Below are 8,356 nucleotides of genomic sequence, written 5' to 3' on the forward strand. Positions count from 1 at the left end.
GGATCTGAGAGACCCCACCCAATTCAGCCTCCATATGCCATGCCCCCTTGGCACCACACCACACCTACTGCTTGTTCCCTAGTCCAGCAAAGCCACCACACAGCCACTGGGATAATGTGAGCAAAGTGAAGATTCTACACAGCTAGCAAAGACCCTGGACACTCAGCCTCCCAGCCCCTGACTTCTGTGACCCTAGATGAGAGCTCTAGGTGGCTACATTGGCTGAATTGCATTAACTAAGCCTGGAGGGGATTGGAGGGGAAGGGGAGAACAGAGCGAGGAGGAAAAGGGGAAGCAGCCAGCACCCTGGCCTCTGTTTTTCCAGCTTTAATTGCAGTGTTAATCACCTTAATAAGCTGTTTACCAACTACCCAGCAGCCTGAGACTGGGAGACCTCGAAGCCAAAAAGTGCTTGGAGATGAGTTTCCGAGGCCCCAGGCGGGCAGGAGGATGATGTTGATGAGGCCCTGGTAGGGCTGGGGGCAGAGGGAGCAGGTTGGGGGATTGCGGGAGGAAGCTGGGGCCAGGAAGTCAGGAAGGGCAGCCTCCAGCTCTTCCAAGGAGCCCAGCAACCTCTCCACCAGAAGCCCCTGAGGTCCCTTCCTCAGGGAATCCTTCCCCAATCTCCAACATGGGTGCCCAGCCCCTGCCTTTTTGTCACTGGGCTGTGCTTGTCACCACTAACTCAGTGACTCTCTGCGGGCTCCCATCCTAGCTCTGTGGATGCAGAGCCTGCGTGGCGCCTTCCTTATTGCTCTGTCCCCAGCTCATAGCATGGGCATGAACCACGTGGAGTATTTTTGTTTCCCTTGGGGAGGGTTGCTGGACTGGAGGGCAAGGGCCCTGGAAATGCCTTTTTATACCAAAGTCCCTAGGGGCAGAACTGGGGAAGGATCTGAATTGGGGACATCAGGAATGAAGTCAGGGACCTGGGCATGTTCTTCTGGACACCCCCACCGTCACCTCATGCCTAGCACAGGCTGGAATAACAGGATGCTCAGTGAACACAGAATGCATGCATGAATGAATACATGAAATGATAGCTCTTGGGACCCCTCTCCTGGTCCCTCTGTGAGCATCAAATGTGAGGGGCTGTGAGGCTGAGGGGGACATGATAACTGCACCCTCCCCAGGCTGAAGGGGTTAAATGAGATGACAAGAGGAAAGCCCAGCACTCAGCAGCTGCAGAAGTTGACAGTGATCACACTCTCTATAGGCACTGTCTCATCTATTCATCAGGAAGCAGGCCCAGAGAGACTGTGTGACTTGCCCAAGATCACACAGCAGGTGAGTGCCAGGGTGTCTCTGCCTACACCAGGCTACGTCTGAACAGGTACTCCTGAGTGGGCTCTAAAATGCTTGTAGAACCCAGAGAGTCATCTGGATCACAAGCAGTTGGTCCCAATGATCTGACACCCTTGCATACTTCTCTTCAATTGGTCCATTTGGCTGGGGAATCTAGCCGGCTTCCTGGGAGTGGGAGAGAGTATGGACCAGGCCTGTTAAGCTCCAGGAGTGCCCTGGGAAGCTCAGAGGCCTGGGAAGCATTAAGGAAGGGCCAGGAGTCTCCTGGATGCCTCTGCCCAAGATGAGGAGTCAAGAGAAGGAGGGGCTTAGGGGTCACACAGCCCAGCTGTGATAGGCACCCTGGAAGGAGACAAACCTGGGGATGGGGACAGAGGGTGGGGCCTCAAGGTCCAAATTCCTGGGTTGTCTCCTGGGGCAAATCAGAGCAGGATTGGAAGTGTCTGCTGAGTCAGCAGGGAACAGAGACTCCACACCCTGGAGGATTAGCTGGAGCGGGGGAGGGGTGTCCCCCACCCCAGGCAGTTCACCTCGCACCTGGCAGCAGCATGCCCTTCCCTGAACACTAAGGGTGCCTGGCCACGTCATGCAATGTGTGTGGCACTGTCCCACACCCACCCCCCAGGTCAGTCAGGCCTGCCACGAGCTCAGGAACCACTGATGGTGAGTTGGGGAGGACGATGTGCCTTCAGCCAGGGGAGAGTGGGCAGCTGAGGAAGTCAGAAGGCCAGAGGTAGCAGGAGGCCTGCTGGAAAGGAAGGCAGGCAGAAGACAATTGCTCCCAAGAGCAGAGAGATCCTTCCAAGTTCTGGGCAGGGATAGTGCTAACAGAAGACCTACTGTGTGCTAAGCCCTATGCCGGGAGCTTCTACAGGCACTATCTCATGTCATCCTCACAGCTACCCAGACAGGTCAGTGGTATTATTATCCCATTTTGTCAGTGAGATCAATGAGACTGTGTAACCTCAGGTTAGTCACTTTCCCTCTCTGAGCCTGACTTTCTCTCATCTATAAAATGGAGATAACCATATCTCTTGCAGGGCTGCAGAGGAAATTAAATGAGATAACATATAGGCTGGGTGCGGTGGCTCAAGCCTGTAATCCCAGCACTTTGGGAGGCTGAGGCGGGTGGATCACAAGGTCAAGAGATTGAGACCATCCTGGTCAACATGGTGAAACCCCGTCTCTATTCAAAATACAAAAAATTAGTTGGGCATGGTGGCGCGTGCCTGTAATCCCAGCTACTCAGGAGGCTGAGGCAGGAGAATTGCCTGAATCCAGGAGGCGGAGGTTGCAGTGAGTCGAGATCGCACCATTGCACTCCAGCCTGGGTAACAAGAGCAAAACTCCGTCTCAAAAAAAGAGATAACACATATAAAGGGCTTAGCACAATGATGGGAGCTCAAGAAACTGTACTGGCAGGTTTTTGTTTGTTTTGTTTTGTGTTTTGGAGATGGAATTTCATCTTTGTTGCCCACGCTGGAGTGCAGCGATGTGATCTTGGCTCACTGCAACCTCTACCTCCCTGGTTCAAGGGAGTCTCATGCCTCAGCTTCCCAAGGAGCTGAGATTACAGATGCCTGCCATCACATCTGCTAATTTTTGTATTTTTAGTAGAGATGGGGTTTCACCATGTTGGCCAGGCTGGTCTTGAACTCCTGACCTCAGGTGATCCACCTGCCTTGGCCTCCCAAAGTGCTGAGATTACAGGCATGAGCCACCATGCACAGCCTGTACTGTCCGTTTTAGATTAAATCAGCCATGGGCGGGTAGGATACTCCTCAGTGTCCCTTCTCAGTTGGCCCAGGGCCATGAGTCCAAAGTTGACCCTTTCTTCTCTGTTGGGGAGGTCACCTACAAAATTCCTTGCTTTTTTTTTTTTTTTTTTTTTTGAGACAGAGTCTTGCTTTGTTGCCAAGGCAGGAATATAGTAGCTCGATCTCAGCTCACTGCAACCTCTGCCTCCCAGATTCAAGGGATTCTCCTGCCTCAGCCTCCCAAGTAGCTGGGACTACAGGCATGTGACACCATGCCCAGCTAATTTTTGTATTTTTAGTACAGACTGGGTTTTACCATGTTGGCTGGGATGTTCTCAATCTCTTGACCTCTTGGCCTCCCAAAGTGCTGGGATTATAGGCGTGAGTCACCTCAACCAGCCAATAAAATTCCTTCCTCAGGCTGGGCGTGGTGGCTCATGCCTATAATCCCAGCACTTTGGGAGGCTGAGGCGGGTGGATCACAAGGTCAAGAGATCGAGACCATCCTGGTCAACATGGTGAAACCCCGTCTCTACTAAAAATACAAAAATTAGCTGGGCATGGTGGTGCGCACCTGTAGTCCCAGCTACTCGGAAGGCTGAGTCAGGAGAATTGCTTGAACCCAGAAGGCGGAGGTTGCGGTGAGCCGAGATCGTGCCATTGCACTCCAGCCTGGGTAACAACAGCTAAACTCCGTCTCAAAATAAATAAATAAATAAAATAAAATAAAATTTCTTCCTCTTCTGGGAAAGTGCTTTCTTGATATCATGATTCAGATAATAGAAAGATGATCACCCAGGAAACAATCATGTGCCTAGCACCAGCAGAAGGGATGATTACAGGGGTTCATATATCTCAGTTACTGATCAGTTAAAGATCTGGTCTCCACATCTATGCGCCTACAGATTTTGTTTTGCATTTCCATTTTTAGAGGAATATGTTTTCTTATTTATTGCTATACCAGAGAACAGGTACTGATGTCTTATATTTGTCTTTTATCTAGCCACTATGCCAAAAATCCCTTAATTCTGGAAGATTTTTCCTCAAGAGTTTCTTGAGTTTTCTAAGTATACAATCAAGTATCAGTAAAAGGAGATAGGTTTTCTGGTATTTTTTTTTTTTTTTTTTTTTTTTTTGAGACGAAGTCTCCCTCTGTCACTAGGCTGGAGTGCAGTGGCACAATCTCAGTGCACTGCAACCTTCGCCTCCTGGGTTCAGGCAATTCTTCTGCCTCACCCTCCAGAGTAGCTGGAACTACAGGCATCTGCCACCATGTCCAGCTAAGTTTTGTATTTTTAGTAGAGACGGGGTTTCACCATGTTGGCCAGGATGGTCTCGATCTCTTGACCTCATGATCTGCCTGCCTTGGCCTCCCAAAGTGCTGGGATTACAGGCGTGAGTGACCGCACCCAGCCAAACACACTTTCATCTCTTCTTTTTTGCCTAGTTGGAGGGATCTGGGGTTATAGGAAAGGACAACGTTTCATGTATGAAGAAGTCAGGGGCCTTGTCTGCCTCTGCATTAGCTCTGACTCAGGCAGGCACTGGATGGCCTTTCCTCAGGTGCCTTCACACCTGAGGTGTTCAGAGGGCTGCCTGGGGAGCACAGTCAGACATCCTCAGTCTTTAGCCAGCCTCCTGCACAACCTCCTCCACTACTCACAAAGCAGCTTCTATCCAGCCCATCACCCACGCTACAGGGTGGCTGAAGAAGATAGCCCACACCAGGGCTTTATTCACAGGAGGCTCCAGCCCAAAAAGATGCTTGGTGGAAACAGAGACTTCTGAGCAGAGAAGAGCAATAGAGGAACTGGTACTTGGGCAAGATTCCTCGTGGACAGAAAATGTTTTCATTTTCTTTGCTTGGCAGTCAGAGATACTAATAATTATAAATCCTTGCTGAATGTTACCATATTATTGTGACTTTTTTTTTTTTTTTGAGATGGAGTCTTGCTCTGTCGCCTAGGCTGGAGTGCAGTAGTGCGATCTCGGCTCGCTGCAACCTCTGCTTCCCAGGTTCAAGCAATTCTCCTGTCTCAGCCTCCCGAGTGGTTGGGATTACAGACATGCGCCACCACACCCGGCCAGTTTTTTTGTGTTTTTAGTAGAGACAGAGTTTTACCATGTTGGCCAGGCCGGTCTCGAACTCCTGACCTAAAGTGATCTGTCTGCCTCGGCCTCCCAAAGTGCTGGGATTACAGGCGTGAGCCACAATGACCAGCCAATTTTCTTTCAACTTCTTTAGTCTTCACAAAAACTCTATGAAGCACATGCTGTCGTCTTCACTTTCCAGGTAAGAAAAGTACAGTACATAGAGGTTAAGAAACGTGCCCAAGCTCATAGAGTTGGACTCGAATCAGGAATCCAGCTCTTTATTATTTTGTGTACCTGGGGGTAGAACTCTACTGTTCTCCATTATATGGTGAAGTGGTGGGTCAGAGGAGAAGTTAGGGGGATGGAAAAGAGAAACACTTCAGCACCAAATTGGTCTAGCCAGGGTGACGGAATAAGCCACCATATCTTCTAGCTCACCTGGTATCTTCACAACTTACGAGGGGTGCACTCTCCCAGCCTCCGTGACCTTTGGAGGCATCATTTGGTCATTAGCCCTACTGCAGCTGTGAGGAAATAAAGATCCAGAGATGTGAAGTGACTTGCACAAGGCCTCTCAACTGAGCGCCTGTATCTCGGAGTGCAAATCCATGAAGACTTTATGAAGGCTCTATGGAGGAGGAGGTGAAGCTTATTTCAAGGGGGATCGGGGGATAACAATTATTGCTTGGATAGGGCTGCCGAGGGCCTGGGAGTGGGAGGGATCCAAAGTCAGAGATGAGTCCCAAGACAGAATTCAAGGTTTGGAAAGGCGAGTAGGAGGATTTCAGGAGGTAAGACAAAGACCTGGGTCACAAGGGGTCGAAGAAGCCTGCACTGGTGGGTCCAGCTGATCCCCCTGGGCTTGGGGAATGTGACAGGAGCTGGGCAGAGGCATGTCAGGAGCCTCCTGCAGTCTGGCTTCCCCCAGGATCTGTTGGAGCAAAGAATTCCCGGCGGCTCCAGGGCTGGGAGGAGGAGTTTGCAGCAGGCCCCAGCTTGCAGAGACAGAGAAAGCAGTTCCTGGGTCCAGCTGGAGAGGAGTGGTCTCCTGGCTCTGTGGCAGGCAAGGCGGGCAGTGGGAAGGGTGTGGCCTGGCAAGTGCCACGTGCCCACATCCCCTCTTAGGCCTCTACCCAACCCTATGTGGTGAGCCTCTGCACCCCAAAGAGAGTGGGAGCATCAGGGTTGAGGGAGGGGTGAGCAGGGAGAGGAAGAAACCAGGAAGCCCAGGATCCCCCAGTCCAAGAGGGGAGGCACGTGCAGGGCTCTCTGACAACCCCCAGCCTGAAGAAGGAGTACAAGTCTTAATGGGTCAGGCTAGGGTGCAAACCAGGACAGAGAAGATAATCATGGAGTGGGCTTGTAGGTGGAGGAGATGCCCAGGGAACTTCTTGATCGAAGTAGGATAATCTAGATTCGTGCCCTAACCTCATGATGTGGCCTCTATGTTACATCAGCTGGAGGTGGGGAGGACGACAGAGTGGGGGCCACAGGCTGCAGTGAAATCTCCTCATGTGGCAACATGATCTTCCTTAGGCTTAACCCCAAGCTCAACTAAACCCTGAAAGGAATGGTTCATACAGAGCTGAGAGGAATCTATTCCACATGCACTCCACAGAGAGGGGCACCCTCCCCTGGAAGTGAAGTCATCTCTCCATTTTTGGGCCAGAGAGTCTGAAAGCCTGGCACTGTGAGGCATGAATCAGAAAGCTTGACGTTTGGAGGAAGCTTGGGACCGACTCCTTTCCCCTTCCTGGGCTGGGCAGACATTCCCCCCAGGGTGCAAGTGGGGCTGAGTACCTCCATATCATCAAACTAGGGGGCTGGGATGAGCCAGCTGGAGGAGACATCCCATCTGAGGCACAGGGGACCTTAGTCTGATGGTAGAGACAGGGTCTGCCTTACAAAGCTCCAGAACAGAGTGGAAGGTGGTGGTAGACACACATTAGCCCACCTTGGCCCCTGCACCCAGAACGTAGCAAGAGAAATGATCTGAGCTTCAGAGAGGGTATGTAACTTGCCCAAGGTCACACAGCAAGTAGTATCGGATCCAGATGTGTAGTTCGCAGAGCTGTGCCTTCCTCACCACTCTGATCTGAAGCCCCGTCCTGCTTCCCTGGATTGCAGTCAGCATCAGGGAAAAGGGGCAGAGGGATAAGTGGAGACTTCTGATGGAAAGGCCACTTAAGCCTCCCTTAACTAGCCTCTTGCGTTCCCGAGGCAGAGCTGGACTCCAAGGCCATGTCCAGGAGCCATGGGTTGTACCAGGAAGGGCTGGGGACAGAGCTCTTCTTGCTAGAGCTTAGGAAAAGAAGTCGGCAAAGCTTCAGGGAACACAAACAATCAAGTCAGAATAAAATTACCAGGTTTCTGTGGCTGTTCAGCCTCCCTCCTCAACCACGCAACAGGGAAATACTACCAGAAAAGAGATGGAGAACTAGGAAAAGGACAGAGAAAGGAAGGGGGCAGGAGAAGAGAAAGATAGAGACTGCCCCGCCTCCACACATGTGCTTGCACACAAGGAAGCTAATCTGTATATTTCTGGGCATGCGTGTCTGTTTCTGCCCACGGTCAAGTCGCTGGGCATCTCCCTTGCGGTGCATCGAGGTGTTGTGCTTCTCTCTGTGAGTACATAAGCTGCATCTGCATCTTTCTGTGTGTGTCCGTGCACAACCATGGGAATGCTTCGTGCACACATGTGTCTCTATGTGTGGCTCTGCCCCCTCCCCATACTCCCTGCATCCCATTGTGTGTGCCCGCCTGCCTGTGTGCAAATCTTCTGTGGGTTCACATGTGTACATGCAGTGTCTGTGTGCCTGGCTCCCTGGGCCTGCCTGGTCTCCAAGCATTTCTCTAGGGCCTTTGTATTCTGAGGTTTGGAGGAGGAGGGACTTTTATTCCCCCTTTTTAAGCAATCTGCACAGGCCAGGAAATGAGAAATGCATGGCTAGGAGGCCACTTGTCCTTCTCAAAGTGTCTTCATCTTGGAGGGAGAGACAGCAGTCACCCAAGGACTGACTGGTGCAATTTCTCCTGGCTCCCCAGGTCCAGTAGCCATGCTGCTCAGAGAAGGGGCAGAGGCACGAGGTGGGGTGGGGTGAGGTGAGGAGGGACGAGAGCTGAAGTAACTCTTCCTCTTTATCCCACCTTGAAATGAGACGGGAAGGTATGAAAGAGAAACACTTTGGGGTCAGTGACTT

Source organism: Callithrix jacchus, chromosome 5 (genome assembly GCF_049354715.1).
Source record: "Callithrix jacchus isolate 240 chromosome 5, calJac240_pri, whole genome shotgun sequence".
NCBI lineage: Eukaryota > Metazoa > Chordata > Mammalia > Primates > Cebidae > Callithrix > Callithrix jacchus.